General features: G+C 32.3%; 1 protein-coding gene and 1 pseudogene across 15 annotated transcripts in view; one reads left to right on the forward strand and one right to left on the reverse strand.

The window, feature by feature from the left end:
- DCDC1 (doublecortin domain containing 1) overlaps window positions 1–24,460 on the reverse strand; it is a 358,252-nt gene that overhangs the window by 251,033 nt on the left and 82,759 nt on the right. The gene's annotated exons all lie outside the window — the stretch shown is intronic.
- LOC118603299 lies at window positions 1,212–1,330 on the forward strand (annotated as a pseudogene).

The raw sequence follows: 24,460 nt of genomic DNA on the forward strand, positions 1-24,460 counted from the left end.
AATAAAGCTAAGATATAGATCATGCTATCTGACCAAAAAAAGCAATTAAATTAAAAATCTGCAATTGAATGATAATTTAAGGAGAGAAAAAAAGGGTATATGTTTGAAAACTTAAAAATACATTCCTAAATAAATTATGGGATAAAAGGAACATCACAATTGACACTATAAAATATTTAGTATACAATGACAAAACTATTACAAAATGAAAAATGTACTAATAATTTTAAAAACCCATTCATCGCAACATTAAAAAAAAAATAGTACCAAGGATAAAAATAACAAGATAGTCAAATAAATAAATAAAATCTATTTATAGTCTAACCTGCTAGGGTTACAGCTGAGTATTTCTAATCACCAACATTCACCTTACCTCTCTTAGTCTTAATGATCTAGAGTTCCCAGATTTGCAAATAAAAACTTATGATGCTCAATAAATTTAAATTTAAGATAAATACTCAATAGTTTTAATATAAGTATGTCCCATGTACTATTTGGGTCACACTTATACTAAAAGATCTGTTGTTTATCTAAAATTCAAATTTACCTGGCTGCCCTATAACTTTTTTGGCAACCCTACATCTATTGCAAAAGCTGAACTTGACCCATCTACTGCTATCCTCACTGCTCATAAACATTCCTGGGACAAATAAATTTTAGACAACTTTAACCAAACTTTTAGAATATATGCTTATTTATAGCCTAAAGACAAATTGATAAAGAATTATAAATTAATATTAATGCCATGAGGTGAAACTTTCATGGTGCTCAAGTATTAATCCATATGGTCACAGGGGGAAAATATAACTTAAAAATTTTTCTCTCAATGTCCATCGCTGAGAATGGGATGAATACACATTAAGGGGCTCCTGATAAGGGGCAAAGTGAAATACAAAGCATTAGCTGTGAATTATTTTTGCCAAAAATGCTTAATCTGAATCTATACAAGCCATTAGATAAGGAAATGTGAATTTAGAGTCCATGGATTTCTAAGCGGTCTGTGAATAGAATGTAGGGTGTTCATGACCTTGATTGGGAAAAGGTGAAATGCTTATTTACTCTAACTTCTAATTAAAATTTAACATTTCCTTCCATTATAAATGTAGACAACAGTTTACAGTTGGGTTAGCAATACCTGGTACTTTTGTCAATAAGAGAAATCACAGGTATTTTTATAAAATATTAGTAGTATATATATCTAAATATTATTAGTCTATGGCCATACCACCATGAACGTGCCCGATCTCATCTGATCTCAGAAGCTAAGCAGGTTTGGCCCCGGTTAGTACTTGGCTGGGAGACCACATTGGAATACCAGGTGCTGTAGACGTGCATAAACAAACAAACAAACAAACAAACAAACAAACAAATATTGTTTGCATTCAACTCTGAAATAGAATCAAGGATGAGAGGTAGAATTCTGTCTACAGCTACTAAAAATGTTGTAGATAAAACTCTACAGTTCAAAAGACTTAGTAACACATACCCACTGCAAAGGAAGGCAGTATAGCATACCTTGAAAAAGTACTTAACCCCTCCTTGCCTCTTTCCTCATTTGCACAGTGGAGTAATAATAGAACCTGTATATCGGGTTGCTGTAAAAATTAAGTGAGATAACATACCATATGTAAAAGCTTTTAGATCTGTAATTAGCACATACTAAGCAGTTTAAGGCATTTATGGTTACTAAAACTAAATGTTATAAATGTGTTAATTCTGACTATAAAAAGTACACGGTATAAAACCAAGTTAAGCAAAAAATTGAGCCACATGCCACTTCTTTGATAAGTGCTTTATTCCCAACTGAAAATTGTGCCACAAGCTATTGGTCGAGCTATACTATTCCTAGTCAATCAGCCCACCTACATCTGTGCTCAGAAACTCTATCCTTTTTCCTATTACATTAGATTAACACTCTATTCTCCTGAAATTATACAATTGGTCTTTCGCATGATCATTTTCTCAACTTTTATCTGATCGTTGCTATTAGTATGTAAACTTGCCTTGATATAATTCGCTTTGAGAAATATACACACACTCTTGCCATCTTCTCAACAGCTCAGCTCCTTCCATTTTTCTGTTCTGCTTACTTCAACACCCTAAAAAAGTTGTCTTACACTTCCTGTCTCCATTTTTCCTTCCTCCTTCAACTCGCTCAAATTGGGTTTTCATCTCCTCCACACTACCCAAAAATTAAGGTCACAAATGACCTACATCTTGTCAAGGCCAATGGTAATTCCCATTGTCTTCCAATTTTATTCCTCAGCAGCATTTAACATGTTCATTATTCCCTCTTCCTTAAATATTTTCTTCTCAGAGCTCTGTGCCTTAACAATCACCTATTCCGTCTCCTCTCCCTTAGTCGATCCTACCTTTGCCAGATCTCTGGACATTGGAGAATCCTAAGTCTCCTTTTCTTTGTCTACCCTCTCATCCTAAACTATTACCATAGTTTCAAATACTATCTATATACTAATAGTTATTAACCCTGTATTTCTCACCCAGACCACTTCTCTTGTACATCCAATTGCCTACTCAATGTCTCAGCTTAAAGATCTAGTGACACATACCTCTTCCCTCACCCTAGTCCTCTCTACTTCAGTAAATAAAACAACACTTTGGGCTAAAGCCAAATGGGACGCATCTTCCATTCCTGTTTTTTGCTCACCCCCAAAATCCAATCCAACAGTATATATTTTTTAGATCTATTTCCAAAATATATCATGAATCTTATCATTTCTCATAATCTCCAACTTCACAACACAGTCCGTGCAAATCAATTTCTGCCTGAATACTTCAGCAGCTTCTTAAGTAGTTTCTCTGTCTCTATTCTTATTCTCCTGCTGTCCCTCCTCCGCGCAGGAGTTAGCATTGTCTTTCACTTGCATGCTTAAAGTTTCCCAATATCTTCCAGGAATAAAATGCAAACTCCTGACCATGCTCCCCAAAACAATCCCTGATCTCCCTTTTGATCATCACACTCAAGCCCTGTTGGTCTTATTTCTTCTGTCCCTCAAATGTACCATTCTTTCTTACTTCAAGACCTTTGCAATTGCTTTTGCTTCATCTTAGAAAGCTCCTTCCCCACATGTTCACATGTCTGGATCTTTCTTATCATTCAGGGAACTATTCAAATATCATTTATTTGAGGGTTGCCTTATCAACAAAAATCAACTCCCTAACCATACTCTGATACTATATCTTACTTCATGTCCTTGAGATCATTTAACGGTATCTAGAATTATCTTGTTTGTTTGTTTATGTTTTATTTTATGTCTTCCTTTTCTTTAAGCTCTTTAAGGCATAAACTCTTGCATACCTCTAAATTCCACAATTCCTAGAGTACTTGGCAGATAGTATGCACTCAAATAAATGTGCCACTGAATGTGGAATTTAAAGTGTTAGGGGAACCTCATGTTCAGTGGATACTTGGAAATTCAGAGCTTGGATGTAAACAAGTAGTACTTATACAAATACAAATTTGCAGCCCTCAGCATAGAGATAGGTGTCAACAATATTGTTCTCTCTAAGAAAACTGTTTTCTCTAAGGAAACATACAGACTTGGTGAGAGGTAGGGAAGAACAGAGATTTTTTAAAAGGAGAACACAGGTGAATGGCCTGAGAAAAGAAGGAAAATGAGATGAGTTCACGAAAGCCAGGGAGCAAATAACTTTTCAAAGTAATTAAATAATGGCAATATTATAGAGATAGGAAAAGGCCAGTGATTTTTGTCACTAAGGGGCATTATTACCCTTTCCAACATTTAGTAAATTAATAGTGTTTAAAAGATTAAGTAATAAGCTTAAATTAAATCTCAAGTCCTGGAACATTGTGGTTGCTATATCTCAGGGGGGCAGCTGTTGCATAGTAGGTTTCAGTCAGAGCTAATTGAGGCAAGAGTTCATAGAGTCTGTAAAATATATATATATATATATATATATATATATATATATATATATATATATATATATCAATTATGGGATTGAGCATTGGTGGTGAGAAACTTAAGGCAGATAATAAAAATTCCTCCCTGCGTTATTTAGAGGGGAACACTAGGGAAGTATGTCAAGGGAATATAGAAGTTGTGGAAGGATTTCTGCTAAAAAAATGAAATAAAAATTTAAGAAAAAGAAGTCAATACAGGAAAGTGCAAGAAAGAGGAGAGGGAAAGCCCACCAGAGATGATGGGATGGGATGGGACCGGAAAAACAAACATAGGGGTTAGCCTAGCAATGACGAGAGCTATATCTTTCTCTTTTCACTTTCATGATTAATCAATGAGTAAACATTAATGTCGACCAGTGTCTGACACAGAGAAGGAGCTCAATAAATCTAGTCTCTCCCACATCCACGTCCATGTTCTTCTCACCAGAAATCAATCACGCTTCAAGTATATGAAAATTTTGGTATGCCAGTTCCTCAAGCTGCCAGAACTACCTGGCTTTCTCAGTTTTTCTTGAATAGCCCTAAGCTAGTACCGTCCCAAACAAAGTAAAGGTAGTTATTCAATAGCAGAGCCTTTTACATGAATGAGGACACCATGCCACCCAGGACCAACTGATTCCATTCCTAAGAGAAGTCAACATGCATATATAGGCGTCTATAAGCAGTCATACTTAAAATTAATATAAGGTGTTATGGGATGCTTAAACTTTCAGAGTAATTCATTTATGAACTTAACATAAACAGCTAAGCATCGTTAATAAATACTTTACAACACAAATAAATTAATTTTTATAATAGGAAAGTACGGGCTTTTATACTCCTAGTACGATTACAAAATTAAATTCTATATAAATTAAAGATTTAAAAATAAAAACATAAAAATCAGAGGAAAATATTCTTATACTCTTAGAATGTGAAAATTTGCTTAACACAATACAAAACCAAGAAGCTATTTTTAAAAAAGTGACAGAACTTATTAAATACAAATATAATTACTATATGTCAAAGGACACTAGAAAAAAAATTTTTAAGCGACAAATTTAGGGAGAAAAATGTTACATTTTCATATGACAGATAATGTAAGAACACTTAACCTATAAAGGATATTCACAACTAAATAAGAGAAGATGAACATAGTTAATTGAGCAAAACTATGAATTAATGAATTATAAACATACAGAAATAGAGCTAATTTCATTAACAGTCTATGGATTTTTTAAAATGAGAATGTTTTAATACGTCAGGCTGGCACAGGTGAATAAAAGTAAAGATGCAGGGAAATGGTGCACTCGTTCATATTTGAATACAATATAAATGAGCTCAAGATTCTCGTTGAGCTATTAGGCAACATCTGTGGAAAACTAAATGTAGATATTATTTGTTCCGACAATTCTAATTCTAGAAGTTCATACTCAGTATTTCTAACAGAAGTGTCCCCTACTTCCCTCTGTCATTCTCCCTCTTTCTTCCTCACCCTCTCCCCTTCTTTGGCTGGCATACTTCTCTGCCAGGGCAGTGATTTGCTGTCCTCCAGGGAGAGCAAGAAGTTCTTTAATCACCTCACTTATTAATGGTAAAGTGAAGACTGTATTTTGATTCCTGCCTGGTTCTTGAGTCTATGTATCATGCTATCTACTTATCTATTTACCAACACCTAAAAGAGTTATTAGATCTCCAAAGCCTAACACAGTGGAATACATACAGCCATGAAAACTGGTCTCTCTCTATGTAGTGACGTGGAAAAGGTTCTTGATATAGTAAATAATAAAACAAATTAGAGTATTATAAAAAAAAAAGAAAGTATAGAGTATTTGTATTTTTTGTGTATGTATATATAGTATATGTATGTATTTATATGAATACGTCTAGAAATGTTATTAACAGCAGTTATCTCTAGGGGATAATTTTGGTTAGGAGACTTTCATTTTATGCTTTATAAATTCTGTATTATAGAATGTCATTTATTCATTTATGGGACAACTACATAAAAAAATAGATGAAAAATATTAATTCACTGTGAAAAAGACGACCTGTTTTCACGAAAATAGGTTACCACAGTGGGTCTTGATTCTTTCTGTTTCACAGTTGAAAACACTATGTCTCCATAATTAGAAATGTGTGCATACATAATCCCCTAGACTATTACAGAATAAGGTCATTTGTCCCTGAATTTTCCTAGGTGAAAACCCTGGAACAACGGTTAATATTTTAACTGTAAGAAACTTTGGTGACAAAACATAAAATAGTGAACAACAACAAAAGACTAAATTTAAATATTTATCTTGTAAAAGTAGATTTAAACATATAAAATAGTTTACTTTTAAGCCATTTTTTCAGAGTCTCATTCATTCTACTTCACAGGGCCAGGACCCGGTGGCATTAACAATGGGGCAGGACACTGGGTAAGAGTGTCAGTCTGTGGACAGGGGAGGGGGCGTGGGGAGGGGAAGGGAGTGGATGGGAAAGGAAGGGAGGGGAGGTGTCTCCTGACCACACCCTCTCTGAGTATCATGCAGATCAGAGACAGCCACACAGGCTCTAATTTCCCCCAAGGAATGATGAACAAGTACAAAATAATAGAAAGTGACAGGGAACAGACGACTGAGGTCTAATTTAATGTCATTTAAGGAGACAATATACCTTAAATTGGTCTTCAGAAATTACAGGCTACAAATAAGATAATGGAAATGTGTTTTTATCATTTTGGTTCTCTAATATAAATTTCTCTGTGAAGGAAAAGGAGATGATTTGCTATATAATGTAGCCACATTTAAAAGATATGATAATTTAGGATAAGTAGCTTCTTACCTTTAGTAATATAAGAAAAAAATTACTGTAAACATATGCAACTAAATACAAAGATGCAAATCACTATATATTTAATATTATAAGATATTCGTAAGTAATATAAATAAAGGTAAGCAAGATATTTTAAGTTATATATTAACTGACATATATGCATGAATATGTGTGAGTTCTTTCATTGACTCCACATCCAAATAAGGTTAAAAATCCCATTTCTAAAAAATTAATTTATAAAAAATTATTAATAAATTGTGTAAAGCCACTTCAAGCATATCCAAACAACTAAAATACAAACTTTTGCTCAATACTAGTAATCTAGAGATTATAAGTTTTACATGTGAATAGATGTGATATATACGCATAACATATATTTGTATGTTGTGTACAGGTACTCAGAAAATTCTCAGTTAGCTAAAATGTTTTTATCTCTTTTAGCTGTCATTTTAAGCTTGTCAACCACTTCTCCATCTACAAATGAAGGAAGCAAATCTCCTTAGAGTCGACTTTTTCATTCTGAAAAGAAGCTCTGGAGTGGTCCTTGTTAGTTTCACAAACATAAGGCAAATAGGCAGTAGCTGTTTTGGAAAAGGATGTCACACAATTTTATCTGTAGTACGACAAAGCTCCCCTTACCATACTTCTATGCAGAATCGAGGAGCAACTAGGGCAGAACATGGTGGAGTTTCTGACCTCTTGCCTTTAGAAGCATTAGAGCTGTTAGTATAGCTGGTCCCCCACTGAGATGTGTTAATAGGAAAGGACACTGAGAAACTTCAGAAGGGGGATATTCCAGAGGAAAGACTGAAATTCTTACCAATCTGGGCAGGAAAAAAACTATAACTATTAATATGAATTTTATTTTCCCCTTGTGACAGGGGTCATAAAAAGCAGACATGAATAGATGACTAAAAGAGTGTTAGCCCTACATATAAATTTCCTAATCCTTATAAAAGCTTGAAATCAATTATTAATTTATAATACATGTACAAAATTCTTGAGGTGAATTTATGCTGAAAAAGTCTATAATACTTGAACTCAGATTTCAGGATCCATGGGTGAATTGTGATACTATTCTGCACCCTTGAGAAGAATTCGGACTTACTCAGCTGCAGTTGTGGATGGTATCTGTTTGCAAAAGGGGCAGATCTACCCCTAAGAGTCCAAACTACTTAAGAATAACCTGGCCACTTTGCCTACTGCAGACTTCACTTTTGCAAAAATGACAGTTGATGTCATAAAACCAAATTGTTCCTGCCAGATCAGCTAAGGCAGCTAAGGCTAGTGTTTCATGTTTCATGCAGCAGAAGCTACCTATAGCCATGCAGCACTTATCTCATAGACAAACCCAGAGAGTCCTAGCCACTCAAGACTTGGCTGGGCCAAGTGGACAAAGATGGTGTGTGAACTTTGGTTTTAAAAGACCTGTCCATTTTCCCTCCCCTAAACTTCATGTGCAAGCCTAGACTCTGTGCTTACTGGGTTTCCTGCTTGTATGCTCAGAGCAGCCAGAGTAGTCTTTCTAAAGCATAAATTGTATCACGTGGAGCAGTGAAATAATCCTGCTTATCTCTCAGTGTTTGAATCTAAATCTTTATTGTTTTTTTTATTTAATGCTACAACTGCATTTTGTTTCAATGAACGTGTTTGTTAATTCGTCTAAGATTCAAAATATATCCCCCTCAGAAACAACATTATAAATGGGGTGAGTAGGACAATAAGGAAGAATCATTCCTGCTGGGACACCATACATACCCCTCCACTACACTGAGCTTGAGACAAGATGGGAAAGGAAGATGGGGCAACACACTCAAGCAAGCAGCTCTCATTTCCCCAAAGATAAAGAAATTATGGCAAGAAGTAGGGGAGATGTCTTAACTTCTGATCTGTGCTGATTTGTACATTTCAAAATGAGTAGATCGATATGTAAATGCAAGCTGAAATATATAAACTCCAAAATGATTTTAAATTAAAACTATGAAAAAACTAAATTTTTAGATGTTCTTATCTGGAGGGCTGTAAACAAGTCAACTAAATTTTGAAAACTTGTCTTAGTTAATAAAATCACAAATGGGAAACGTATATATGTATACAAAGGAATAGCACAAAGTATTCCATATAATTCATCTGCAAATTAGACACATAATAGAAAACCAGAAGTAATTCTATAAAAGAAGATCCACATGCTGTCACTAGAAACTATGTCTTACGTAGACAAATAACGTACTTCTACATGTGTCATTCCCATGATTGTATACTGAAACTATTCTGTTTAAGGCAACTACATACTTGATTAAAAGGAAAATTACTATAAGACATGATACTTTTAAAAATAAGTCATAAATACATATGGTTAAAAATCATCCAACTTATATATGCTATATGGGTCTTTCTCTACCTTTAAAAAACAAAGTCACTAAAGTAACATCATTTCATTTTTGTAGTAAAGAAATAATATGTAAGTAGAATTGAACTAATAGTTCTTTTTATAATGTATACTCTATATTTCTGTCCATACCTTCTAACAGATTGTATGTTCAACTTGTTTTTATCAATTGGCCATTATTTAAAAATCTATGTTATAGACTTCAAAGAAAGATAAGCATTACAAGATGCAGAAATAATTCCTCTTTAAAGTATGTTCCCATGAAAAGGAGAAGTTTTCATAATGCATTATTTGTCTTTTAGTCTTTTACTTTGAAAAAAATCAGTAATAATCTAAGTATTGCCAGAGCAGAAAATATACAGGTGTGATTGTAAAAAGATTGTTTTTTTAATTACTGAGGACATGGGAAGAGAAATAAGAGATAACGTTTCAAATGTGTAATGAAGTTCTCACAAAAGCCAAACACCAGGAAATTAATGCAATCGATATTCACATCTGTACAAAAATATAAGATAATATAATCATAATCATCATCACTACTGTTATTCCTCTCTCCAAAAGCTTTTCTCTTGATATTCTAAGAACAAATTGTTTAAAGAGAAAAGCTTAAAGCACTGATTCCTTTTTAAGTCCCATTTTCTAAATTTCTAATTTCGTCACTAAATAAATGTTAAAAAAAAAAAGACTGTTTTCCTTAAACAGGCATCACTTTTAAAAATCTATTTCTATTAGAATGCTGCCTTGATTTTTATATTTTCCTGACATTAGGTTATTTGAGTTACATTTACTGTCCAGTGTCCAATGACATTTGCAAAAGGCTTCAAGAACTAAATTCTATCTTTATGATATCATCATAAACATACTTTTATAAAAAGAAAAAGTCAGAATGAGATGTAACAACTAAATGTCAAACACAGGATAGGTTGGAAAGGATTAAAAATTTTGTATAACTTTGAATAACATTTTTAGTACTTCAAACTTATGTTTTGACTTTTAACTTAAAGTTTCATCTCTCCTCCCCAACTCCCATCAACTGGTATATTTGATTGTACATCAGACTTGGAAAACATCCTAATTCTATGGCAAGATCCTAATTTTCAGTAGAATTTGGTAGGTAAATAGCTAATTTTGCTGAAATTGAAAAGCAGAGTTTTCTGAGCATATGAGGTGCCACTTTAAAGTAATAAGGCTGATTCTCATGCATGGCTTGAAGAAGCAGGAAAGGAGTGATCACAGCAAGGACAAGTCTAAACAAGCTTTAACCTGGGGCAACAGTGCTCCAAAGGCTGCCCGGCCCCCATGCTGGAGATGGTGCTAAAGAAACACACACACACACACACAGCCCATGTTAGAAACAAATGATTTAGAGAATAAATAAATAAATAAATAAATAAATAAATAAAGGAAAAAAGTTTTAGAGTAAAAATTGCAGAATAAATTTAGATTAAAAAATCATTTGTATGGGAAATTAAATCTGCAAAAGAATATACAACCTATTAAAAGATGCTAGAGGGGATAAGTTATGTCAAAAAGACTTTTTTTAACTGACCTGAAACAAGTTTTCTAGAAAGCAGAGAAGACCCTCATGATATTTCAAACTAGCTGAGTATTAGAATCGTCTCAAGAGCATTCTTAATAAACTACACTCCTAGTTCTGCCCCAAACCTTGTCTGGCTATGAATTGAGCAGAAGTGGAACCTAAGTGATTCTGATACTATCAGACTTAGAAACCACTTACCTCAAAAGAGTGTTGAAGGCATAGTTAGTGTATTCAATTAGATAATTGAAAGAAAGGTGATTAAAGAGTTAAATTTAGTCGAAGAATTAGACTTATTCTAAAAGAAAATTTAAATAAGAGTTTTCACTGGTTTATCACCAAGTATTGAGTTCCAACAAAGAACAAGACACTATGCTCGATAAAGATGGCAATTGATTAAATATGAGAAAAGAGAGCTGATAAGATATTTATTAAATATAATAAATATAATAATAATAATAATAACAGAAGCTAATATTTATTCGGTGTTTTCTATGTACCAGGCACTGTTCTAAGCACATATAGATATATTCCATTTTTATGTATTATCTCATTTTTAAGTGTAAACAAGTGTTATCTCACAACTCTACTATTATCCCCATTATACAAATGAGAAAACTGAAAAACAGGGATTAACTTACTTGCCCAAGGCCAGAGAGCTAGTTAAACAGAATAGCTGGGACCTGAAACCAGGCCATCTGACTCCAGCACTCATGTTCTTAAAGCAGTATAGTATACTAACTTGGCCAAAGAATGCAAAACTGCTCACAGGATATACCATAAACTTTGAGTGAAAAGAAAGAGTAAAGACTTGATACCAATATTTCTATATACTAAGAAATCCATGTCAACATCACAAGTGAAAATGATTTTATTTCCTTGATATCAATGACATTGTTCATACAAAATTCATACCACAGATAAAACACTCAATAAGGTTTCTTCTTTATAACTGCTGAAGCATTTGAAAGATTCTCTGAAACAAATAATGGGAAATATTTATCTAGAAATTAGTTCCTAATGAAAACTATTAGCCTCATAGTATGTTCTTAATGAAACTATTTTTTATATTAACACTAAGTTTTTCTCAGATTTGATAAAAATGACTTTTTGTATTGCAAAATTTAAAAATTTTTATTCAATTTATTTAAAATAAAAAAGAAACCAACTTCTACCTCCAACCTTTTACAACCACCAATTTATTCTCACATCCCTGAGCTTATTTTGTTTTGCTCCTTTAGATTCCACATACAAAAAAGATTATATGTTATTTGTGTTTGTCTGACTTATTTCACTTAGCATTATACCCTCAAGATCCATCCATGCTGTCTCAAATGGCAATATTTCTTCTTTTTTTATGGCTGAGTAGTATTCCACTGTGTGTGTGTGCGTGTGTGTGTGTGTGTGTGTGTGTGCGCGCACGTGTGCGCGCAATTGTTGTATCATATACTAGTCCTATTTTTAATCTTTTGAGGAACCTCCATACTGTTTTCCATAGCAGCACACTAATTTACATTCTTATCTTCACATCCTCAATGACACTTGTTATTTTGTCTCTTTAATAATGCTAAAAGGTGTGAGATGATACCTTATTGTGGTTGTTATTTGCATCTCCCTGATAATGAGTGATGCTGAGCATTTTTTTCATGTACTTCTGGTCATCTGTATGTATTCTTTAGTAAAATGTCTATTCAGATCTTCTGCCCATTTAAACTAAGAAAATCTTGTTATTATTTTTTTTACTTAGATATTTATCCTTTAAAGAAATTTTAAAATGTGAAAAAGTATATTTTATTTACTCACATTCTTATGGGTTTTTACACTCTTTATTCCTCAACAAATCTAAGTCTCCACTTGGATTATTTTCCTTTTTCCAGAACTTCCTTAGCATTTCTTTGTTAAAACTTTTTTTGTCTGAGAAAGTCTTAATTTTACCTTCATTGTTGATAGGTATTTTCACTAACTATGGAATCCTAAGTCAAAAGATGTGGTTTTTATTTTAAAACTTTGGAGTGGTGTTCTCTTATCTTTTGGCTATAGAAGTTTCTCATGTGACACTGGATATCATTCTTATCTCACCTGATGTTATGGGGTCTCTTTCTATTGCTCTTATGATTTTATATCTATCACATTTTTGCAATTTGATTATGAAGTACCTTTTGTATTATTATTGGGGGTAGGGGAAGAGTTATCTGTTTGAGATTTGTTGAGCTTCTTGAATCTCTTGGGTTCTAATATTTATCAAATTTTTGGTCTTTATTTATGAAAATACTTTTTCTGTTCCTCTCTTCTTTTTCTGGACTCTAGCAACACATATTTGAGTCTGCATGTTTCTTTTTCTAGTTATTTTTCTGTTTTATTCATTTTGAATTATTTCTGTGGTAACCAATAGGCTGAACTAGGGCCTAATCATCTCCAATTCCATAAGAAGCTGTTAGAAAAGAAAGCTGCAGCTACAAGAGTTTGCCTGAAATTAAGGCATTTAGTTTCTGAATTTCCAATATAAAAGAAAATTATATTCTAAATATAAACACTATCTTTGCAGTTATATTCTCCTGCCTGGTTTCATAAGTCTTCTATCATCAAGACCCTCTTATCAGTTCAACTTTATTTCTCTTCATTCCTTAATACTAGAATATCTTCCTAAGTCAAGTCATCTTGCCACTGTCCAATAGTCATACTATGCTTTTTTCTAGGTTTGTGTTTCCCATTCTCCTCTATGGAATGGAAATGTCCTTCTTATTTCTCCTTATTTTAAAACAATGAAATATTCAAGACATAAATATATGACAGTGGTAGCACCAAGAACAGGAGTGATAAATGAGAAAACATTGGTATAATTTCTGAGATTATAATAAACAAATGTTATTCAAAGACAGACTATAAGAAGTTAAATATGTATGTTGACAATCCTAATGCAACTACATATAAACTTATATGCACAAAACAAATATATATATAGATATCTAGATATATATAAATATATAGATATATATCTAGATATCTAGATATCTAGATATCTAGATATATATCTATATACATAGCTAATAAGCCTACGGTAGAGTTGAAATGAAATCATTAAAAGAATACTTAATTTAAAAGAGCTAAGAGAAAAAAAATAAAAGAAAAAAGAACAAATGAGACAAATAACAAGATTAAACCTAATAATTTTAATAATGATATCAAATATAAATTGGAGAGGTCTAAACACTCCAATTAAGAGCAAGAAATTGTCAGATTGGAGAAAAAAGCAAGACCAAAATATATTCCTTCTACAAGAATCACTTTAAATATAAAAACAGATGGTTTAAAAGAGAATATAAAATAATATCTCATGATAACACTAGTAAAAGGAAAACTGGAGTAGCTATTTTAATATAAAATAAAGTAGACTTCAGAACAAAGAATATTACCAGGAATAAAGAGAAATATTTCATACTGATTTTAAAAAGTCAATTCATGAGAGAAATAAAACTTCTAAATGTATAAAAATCCTAAATATATATGACTCCACTAACAGAGATTCAAAGTATTATGTAGAAAACACTTATAGAACTGAAAGGAGAAATCCACAATTAAAGCAAAGATAATGAAAGATTTAAACAACACTATTAAGCAGCTTCAGCAAACTGACATTTTATAGAACATTCCCAACCAACGAAACAGAAAATACAAGGCACATTCATTTAGACGGTATTCCGAGTTGTGAAACAAGCTCAAAATTTTTCAAAGAAAATTATACAGAGTATGTTCTCCGGCCACAATGGAAATAAACTAGAAATCAATAACAAAAAGTTATGTAGAAATCCCCAAGTTATTGGAAATTTTAAAACACACTTCCAAATAACAGATGAGGAAATCACAAGGAAATTTTAAGTCTTTTGAATGAAAACAAAAAAAAACAGCATATTGAAATTTAGTAGACAGAGCTAAAGCAGTGCTTTGAGGGAAATTTATAGTATTAAAATGCTTATATTAGAAAAGTAGAAAGATCTAAAAACAATCTAAGCTTCCATTTTATGGAACTAGAAAATGATAATCAACTTAACCCTACATAAGCAAAAGAAATTAAAAAGAAAAATAACAACAAAGTACAAGCAAACCGAAAAATAGAAAATCGAATCGGAAGTTGTTTCTTAGAAAATATCAATAAAATTGATAAACTTCTATTTTATCAATTTATATGGTCACCATTGTTTCTTGAATTTGTTTTCTTCCTTCTGAGTTTACTTTTCTTTTTAGTAAAGTTTAACCCGTCCTGAATATCCTTCTTGAGTGTTCCTCCCTCCCTATACAGGGATGCTTTGATTGTTTTCACTGATTCCAGTGCAGAACCGAATCCCAAAAATTTGGTTCTCTTATTCTCTGACACTTTAATGGATAGTATACATCCAGTCATAGAAGCTGGCTCAGTTCTGAGAAATAAAATTTTATCTTTTTGCTCCCCTCTCACTCAATAGGCCCAGAGGTTTCCATAAATCCATTGGCCCTATTAGTACACCTGCAAATTTCTTCAGGCAAAATTCAGCCTGTTTTCCCAAGCTTGACTAAGACTGGGGTTGAGAAGAATGGGAACCCCTGTCCCTGCCTTCACAGTGAACCAGGTCCCAACCCCTCATCTCACATTGAGTCTTTTAGTCCCTATCCTTCAGAAGACAAGACGGATTACTTCCAGCCAGAAGCTCGGCAGGCCTATAGCTTTAGTTCCGTTCATGGCTTTGTGTTTCTACTCTACCTCTGGTTCATAGTAATATTCAAGATATTTAATGACCTATTACATCCCAGACATAAAACAATCACAACATATGCCAGCTTGGAATGAAGGAAAGAAGAAAGGAAGGAAGAAAGGGAAAAAAAAAAGGAGGGAGAGAAGAAAAAGGGGGGAGTACATGATATATGAAACTTACTATGAAATGCATCAAAAAATGGTTTGACAGAGAGATGGATAGATGAATAGCTATTTGATAAATTAAGTAAAGTAAAATGTTAATAATAGATTCTATGTCATAGGTATATGGATATTCACTGTAAAATTATTTCAACATTTCTGTATGTTTGAACATTTAATAATAGGGTATTGGGGGAATGTTTAAAAATTTAAATATATTTAGGTGCACAGAATAAAATATAGCCTTAAAACAATACGTCGGTGGGCTATAAAATAAATGTAGTGAGTCCATGCCAGAGTTTTAACAGTGCCTCACTGTTAGTAAGGTTAAATCTTGTTTCATATTCATATGTGAAAGAGTATATATATATAATACTAAATCGCAATGTAAAATGTATTTTTTTACCATGGATTATGATAGGAACTATACTTCTTACAATGGATTTCAGCCAAAGAAGTATGAAAGCCATCAATGTAGAAGAGGCTTAAAGCTCAAAGTTCATCCCTTTGGGTCTTAAGGGATTATAAGGAAAAGAAGTAAAAAAAGAGGTCGGATGGAAAGTATGTGAAGAGTGAGGGATAAGGTAAAACTGAGATACACAGGGTATTGTATACTATCTTCCAGCTTCAGCCCAGAAAAGGTCAGGTGTGTTAGATAAATTGAGGAGAAGGCTAAGGACAAATGGCTTCCAGCTGAATGTTCGTTTGATACTCTGGGAGGTAACTGTGTTAAGCTGCCTCCTGCACCAACCTTGAGCAGAAATAAGCAGGATGGAGCCACAAAGTAAATGCAGTGGAATAATGTGCAGCGGACAGAAAGAAGGCCATGATCTAGCTTTCTTGAGTAGCTTTCAGTCAGGGTGTGGATAAGCCCTGCAAATTCTTACATGGCCCCTAGGGAACCAAAATGTTGAAAAGTTGTAAGCCAGAGGGCCACAATATTAAGGGCCAAAATGTCACAGTGACTGCACTGCAGAGGTTGTAGGATGACCTGCTCAGGTCATAGGCAAGATGGAAAATGTGGTAGAAACTCAAGGAGAGCCTTGCTGAAGCTACAGCTTCCAGGGAGCATTCCTTACCGAGCAGAGAGCAGCCAACAGTTTAGGAGTTCCATCAGCTGAAAACCTCGGCCACAGACAAGACCACTGATACTGCAGCAGTTGGAGGCTACGTGGATCAAAGGACCCACTTTCCCTCCATGGCATCATGAAAATTACAAAATATTTTACTCATATACTATCCAAAAGAATTTAGAAAACTATGTACCCCTCACTTAAAAATTGTATATCAACATTTAAGCTGACATTAAAATTTTGTATTAGCTTAAAAACAGATGCAAAGAATGTGTTTTCTGGTATATTATAAATATTGGTATTAATAAATAAAACTATAATTTTTCTTTTAAATCTGTCCAGAGAGATTAAATACCAGAACAATTTTATAACAACTATCATCCATTTTTTAAAATATATGGAAAAGCTCTTCTTCAACAATCAGAAAATCTCAACTTCATATTTCTATTGTCCATTTCTCCCTTAACACAAACACATATATAACAACAAGGAAATATTTAGAGCCCTGCAAGAAGTCTGTGGCATCAATTTTCCGAAACATCTCTTTGTTTGATGCCCTGGACATTTTTATACTGCCAGGCGGAGTGCCAGAGTAGATTCAGGATGAGGAAGAGGTATGCTTTGCCTAAGGATAATAAAAGATGGGAAAGGAGAAATGACATACACCTCCACTGTAGTCACATTCTCAGACAGAATAATTTTAGTAAAAATACATATGGAAGTTGAGAAGAATCTAGTCATTCATCCCTTAAAAACTACCCCTCTTGCTCTTTGTGTACCCACAAGAGGAACAGCCCCAGTTGTGACTTAACTCCGTCTCTGCCGTATAAACTCAGTTGACTTCTTGGAGGGAACAAAGAAGAAAGGCAGAAATATGAGCATCTGAGCCTCTTTATCTCAAAGGCTGAGCATTATCTAAAAGAATTGGTTAATTTATTTAGCCTGAATGAAATTTAGTTTTTACTTTTCCCCCCACTACAATGAGTGATACTTTATATGAAAGATCAAGTCAGACAGATTTAGGCAATATTTAAAGAATACTTTGCATACCATGTGTAGTTTCTATGTGAATTTGCTTTCTTGAAACATTTATCTCCTTCCTAAAGTAAACTCTAGCATATGCTTTCCAAATTCAGTTACTTTCATTCTCCATCCATAGTCCTCAATCACTCTAGGATCTCATGTTCAATTCTGAGGTTGAGAAAGGCCTTTGGCCTCAGTTTTACATTCAAAATGGGCCACAGACTTAGTCTTTTTCCTTACTTCCAAATAAAGTTGGACATACCATCAAGGAAATACAGTGACGGAATCAACCAAAGAAGACAACTGTTATAAAATTTTTGTTCCACTACCAGACCATAATACCTACATGGTTTATAAATTAATGTACTTATATGCTCTTATAATTATAAAAATAGAATAATTATGTCATATTGAGGAGGGTGCTGACAGAGCTAATTTTAAGTATAATCATGTAAAATATAACCAATGATTTTTAAATTATGTTTTGACATTTCTATATTACTTAATATACTGTGAACCTCAAAAAAATATGAGCCACTCACAACATCTGAGAGGTCTAAGCTGTGCCAACTGAGTTCAGTTCCTCAACGTCAACACTTTCTTTAATTTTCACTCATAAGTTTTCATTAGCATTCAAAGCCCACCAGTAACCTTTTTTGTATTAAGTATAGCCTGTTTGAAAATATCTTACTCCCAAATTCATGCTATTGCCTATATGTCTTCTTTTCAAATCCTCCATGTATTTCAGTTAATGCATACCTTACCTACTCTAACAGCAAAAACAGGGCTCTAGTCCCATTACAAGTCTACCTTGCTGTCTCATTTTGGATGGGTTTGCCAGGGGCTGGTGGGTGGGGCAAAAGGAATAGGTTGGTAAGATGGCACAAACTTTTAGCTGTAAGATGAATAAAGTCCAAGAATCTAATGTAAAACATGATGACTACAGTTGATAACACTGTATCATATAGCTGAAATTTGCTAAAAGAGTAGAACTTAAATGTTTCCATATATATGTATATTGATGTATGTTAATTAACTAGATGGAGGGAATGTTTTCACAATGTATATGTATACCAAATCACCACAATGTGCACTTTAAATATCTTACAATTTTCTCAATTATACATTACTAAAGCTGAAAAAAATAATTATAAAGATGATGATGATAATGATGATCTTGATAGCCAATACTTACTATGTCCCAGATACTGTGTTAAGAGTTTTATATACATTAACTATTTAATCGTCACAAAAATCCAATGAGATAAGTATTATTAGTGTTGTTGTTACACTTATAAAATGAGAGGACTGTATTAGATGGCCTCTAAAGTTCACTTCAACCTTAAAATGCTTTCATTCAATTTTTCACATTTTATTTTCAATCTGTATTTATGTTCCTGTACAACATAGAATCTGTACCATATATTTTTAGCACTTAATTCTATACTGAAAAGCATATTTCTTAATACTTTCACGTGAGTATGCTTTATCTCCAAAAAAAGAATGTAAGCTTCATAAGTGCAAGGTCTTGGACAGTTTTCCTGTATCCTCAACCCTGGTTAACGCACAGACTGGACACATGAGGAGTACGCAACACTTCAACATTTGAGTTTTCCTTCTTTGGTTCTCTAATTTCTTTCTAGGACCGTGGGATCTTTTCTTAACAAACAAGTTAAGGTTAATTCGGTGACTGCCAGAATCATAATCCCTAAGGATACCACACTGCAAAGTTTATTTATAGAGATCCTGAAAGAAACTGAAAGTCCTAAAAGTATCCATTTGATGGTTAGATGACAGATTGTCACTTATGGGTTTGGTTTCCTCCCCATGTTTTTTGTTTGTTTGTTTTGAAACTAGAGTATATTACCTACACAATACTGAACTAAACTCAGACCATGTTGAAAGATCCTTTGTTATTTTGTTAGTTATAGAATCTGGAATCTGATAGCAGAAGTATAATTACAGGATCTAGACTGAATTTCTTCCTTCTAGAACAGCACTGTCCAATAGAATTTTCAATGATGATATGGCAATTGAGTATTTGAAATGTAGATAGTGGAACTGAGGAACTAAATTTTTAAATTTGATTTAATTAGAATTAATTTAAAATTTAAAACCACAAGGGAATGGTATATTGGGCAGTACAACTCTGGAAGACTTAACTAACTCATCAATGGCTTGCCAAGGCTGAAGACTAAGATCTTTCCAGCAGCTTTTATTAATGCTTACCATTCTCTTCTCTGAAACTTCCAAAATGTACTTCCTACTGACATATATTAAGTGTTGATAAATAAACTCTTGCCATATCCTTTTTCTATGCAAAATTGACTCTGTTTAGAAACTTGAAATCTTTAAAAAATATAACGGGATGTTGCTTATGTTTTAGAAAATTATGTAGAATTAATTTTCTAACAGTTAATGAAAAAATTTGACTGAAGAGAATAATAAATTAATGCTATACTCATTTACATCTTTTGTTATTTACATATATACAAGATAAGCAAATAATTATATCATTTGTAAGTCAGCAATTTGTTGTTATGATTGATATATTTGAGCTAATGCTATTAATAACAAGTGAAAGGAAACTACTATATGTCTCTTAATAAAATTTCTAAAACATTAACACTTAGGAGTCTCCCTTTCATCAATCAGGAGTCAGTCTTAATAATCAAAGATTTTAACTAACAATCACTGACAACATTGATCAATTTGAATAGAAAATAGAAAAAAGAATCAATCCTCAAGACAGTTGGTTTTTCTTACCCCAAGAATATGCCTTCAATACTGTTCTAGTTCTTCAAGGGAAAGGAAAAAAACATTCATATTCTTGTCCATTCACACAAACCTCTCAGTGAGCATTATTGTTTTGGGAGGAGGGGGCAGCAGGCAGGGGGCCCAGGATGTTGACGGAACAAATAGGATGTCAGGTGAAGATAGAATGCTGTGCCCTCTCTAACCAGCTGAAGACTCGGCATGATTGTTTTCTTACAAATAATACCTGTGGGTGTTGAAACTGTTCAGGGAATCTATCAAACACACTCTTTCACTTTGCTGCTGTAACTCTATAAAATTTATTCTCATTTCAGAAGAGACATAGGCAATAATACCTGTAGGTGGTTGAGTAATTTAAAGAAAATTTGTCAGGTCTACTTTCACTTATTTACCAGAACAATTCTATACTTATTTGGAAGCTTTAAAATGAAACATTTTCCACTCAGTATGATTAAAAAATTCAAAAAAAAAGTGTTCTTCATCTACTGAGTTATCTTAAATTAAATAAGTAGAGATAATATAATATTAGAATGTTTGAGGATAACACTAATCAGAAAAGGAAATTGTCTCCATTTTTTATAATTATAGAAGTCAGTCACACAAAGACATTCAAGAATAGAAAATATCTAAACAATATCACATTAGAAAAAATGCATTTCTGATATATTAATGCCAAATTATTGTTCTCAGGGAAATCTAAAGGCCCAATCAGTTCCATAAGCTTATAAAAGCTTTCTATTCAAATTTAAAAATAGACAAATGGAAAAATGAAAGTACTCTTTCCAGATTAGTTAACTTTCATTAAGTCAGCTATACCCATATTAAGTTTACTTTATATTAACTATCATAAAACACAAATGCAAATTAAAAGCTTTTCTCTATTATAGAATTGCCATTTTCAGCCACAAGTTCAGAGGGAGAAAGAGCTCAATAATCTTTAGCTAAAAATGTATCTTCTATACTAGTTTATTCAAAAAGTTCTAAAAATTAAATAATTTTTTAATTAATAAAAAATAGACAAATTTTAAAAGTGTTGATTTAAAGATAAAGACATATTCTTAGATAATCTCCAAATGAAGCTACACATCATTAAAAATATTCAAAATCACATATGCAGGAAAGTCTATCTTCCTATGGAATTATTATAAAATGCCATTTTTAACATGAGTGGGCTCTTATTTTTGGAAGGAGTGTTTAATATTAATAAAGATAATATTTTGAATTAAAAGATACCCAAATAAGATGTAAATAAAGCTTTATTTTTATATAACTGACTTATCATGTATAAAAAGGAAAATCTTTAAGTCTAATTTTTTTCAAAGTGACTTATTTAATAAACAGTTTTCATTATAAAAAGTTCAATTTTGAGCCAGAAATACACATTTGATAATTCTAAAAGAATTAGAGAAAAATGTAGATTTGAAATTTTTTCTTATGACCTAAACAGCTTTATGACAAGTCAAATGAAATGTTTCATGAAGACAAATATGTCATGGATAAATATGAAAAGTAAACAATATTTCGATATCATTCCTTGTTTTATCTCATTGTTGTTGTTTTCCCTCTTTGTAATAATTACCTATGCACAAACTCTAGATGGCAATATTGCACTTACTGTACTTTCAAGAAAATTGTCACAGTCAGTCCCCGCATAGCCTCTTTATCAACATTTTATGTGCCACGGATCTATAGCCTCTTATTATAAGTGTAATGAAGCAGAAGTTATTGAAGCATTTTATTGATTGCTCAGATCACAAGTTTACTGCCATACTGAATTGGCACCTTACTTGCTGAAGCAAACTGCTGACACCTTTTTTAAAAAGTGACAACTACATCTATTTCATGACCAGAAATCCATTTTCATCTCTATCAAGACAAGAATGCAATTTTCACTTCATTTAACTGATGTTAGGCCTGCTCAAAGCATGACACTTAGAAAAAGACACAAGTTTAAGGTTCTTAAAATACTTCAAGTAACTAGAATGCAGCTTGGTTTCAGGGAAAAAAAATTCAACAATCACTCAAATCTACAAACAACCTAATAATCTAAAAAATTACCTATCATAACCTGTAGAAGTAGTTTTCATTTTGAAACAACAGTAACTCTATGTTAATTTTTTTAATAGTAACTTATGTTTAGGTAAAATAGATTTTTCCCCAAGGTTTCAAAGGACATCAAGAAGTTTAAAACAAATATTTGGGTACTGCGCAAGGAAGGCTAAATCAAGAAAACAGCCCAATTTTGATATATATAGATGAGAATCTAATGTAGAAGAAGTGCCTATAGTTAACAATAATGTATTATGTACTTGAAAGTTGCTAAGAGAGTATATCTCAAATGTTCTCATCACAAAAACAAACAAAAAAAGGTAATTTGCTGAGGTGATGATGATGGTAACTAACCCTACTCTAATATACAAGTGTATCAAATCATAACATTGTATACTTTGAACTTACACACTGTTATATGTCAATTATATCTCAATAAAGCTGGGGGGGGAAAGGAGCTGGCATACTAAAAAAAAATATATATATATAGAGAGAGAGAGAGAGAGAAAATGAAATCATGAAATAGTTATTTCTTCAGTAATGTTAGGGTCAATAAATGATTTTGATTGATCTGAGACACAGAAAAATTGAAAAGATCATCTGAAAAGATAAACTTTCAATACTTCCTTTATAGGAAATTATAACATTAAGACTCCTTTAAAATACATTTTGCAATAAACAAATTCTGTCAGCATTAAATATAATTCAAGCATATTTTGCTTTTGATCTATTCTGAATAGAATAATATTATTATTATTTGATATCTAAGCATTGAACTTATTAAAAGTGTAGGTAAAGTGAACCAACATTAATTTGTGAAGTTTTTTAAAACAAAATCTAAGTGCTTTGGGTAAAGGTTAATTTAAAGTAACAATAAATTACATTTCAGTTTTAAACCACAAAATCAATGTATGCTGAAGTGGGATGGTCATTTGCTCATCTAATTATATTTCCTCAAAATAAAATTACAGTACAATTTCAGTTTAAAAAGTGAAATGTAATTTTTGAAATAGAAATTTAGTGTGTGATTTTTAATCTTAATGCATCAAATATGAAGAATTTAGAAAAAGTACCTTTTTTAGTTTAATAAACGAAAAGGTTTCTATACCACAAAAAATTTAAATCACTTAGGCAGAAAATTATACTTTTTAACAAACTTCATTATGTAATTATCTATTACAAATAGCTCAAGTATATATCTCCAAATTAAAATTACAGAAATCAAATTGACGCTTCAGATATAAATAGAAATTGTCAGTGTTTTTCAATACATTGCCAAAGTTAAGAAAATGCCGAAGATTGTAAAAAATATTTGAGGGTATCTTACTGTTTGTTTATTTTTTTAAGTAATCAAACAAGCTAAAATTTAATTTCAAAGTTGACCATTTCTTTCAAACTGCTGAAAATTAGGAGTGAATTAGGATTAAAAATTCCTTTAACTTTTTCATGTCTTAAATACCAAAGGAACTACGATTTTCTTTATAATTAAGGTTGTGGTTGTTAAGATATTATTGATAAATACTCATTTACTTTGTTTCTCTCTAAATTTCAGAAATTACTATGCAATCTATAATAACTGTTAAGCTATACTGTGAACCACTTTAAATTATTAAAATGATATGTTTATGAACTCTTTTAAAAATTGTATTTTAAAGAAGAGTGCTATGCGTTTATTATGTAAAAGTTATCATAAATTTTGTCAGTCGAGGGGAAATAATTCAAAGGAATATCAAAATTGGGAAGACATTTCCAGAAAGAAAATGTTTCCCAAAAATCACATTTGTATTTAAGTTCAGCCATTCCGAATCATCATTCATATAGACTCCTGGCACAGTTCCACAGACTTTTATGCAGATCTACAGTGTTTCTGAACAGACTGACATATATTTTGTTTACTGACAGCAACTAAAAGCTTTATGTAGGATCATAAATAAAGACGATCATGTTTAAAAATCACTAATATCATTTTAAAAGGTAGTGC

Source organism: Rousettus aegyptiacus, unplaced genomic scaffold (genome assembly GCF_014176215.1).
Source record: "Rousettus aegyptiacus isolate mRouAeg1 unplaced genomic scaffold, mRouAeg1.p scaffold_m13_p_5, whole genome shotgun sequence".
In the NCBI taxonomy this organism is placed as follows: Eukaryota; Metazoa; Chordata; class Mammalia; order Chiroptera; family Pteropodidae; genus Rousettus; species Rousettus aegyptiacus.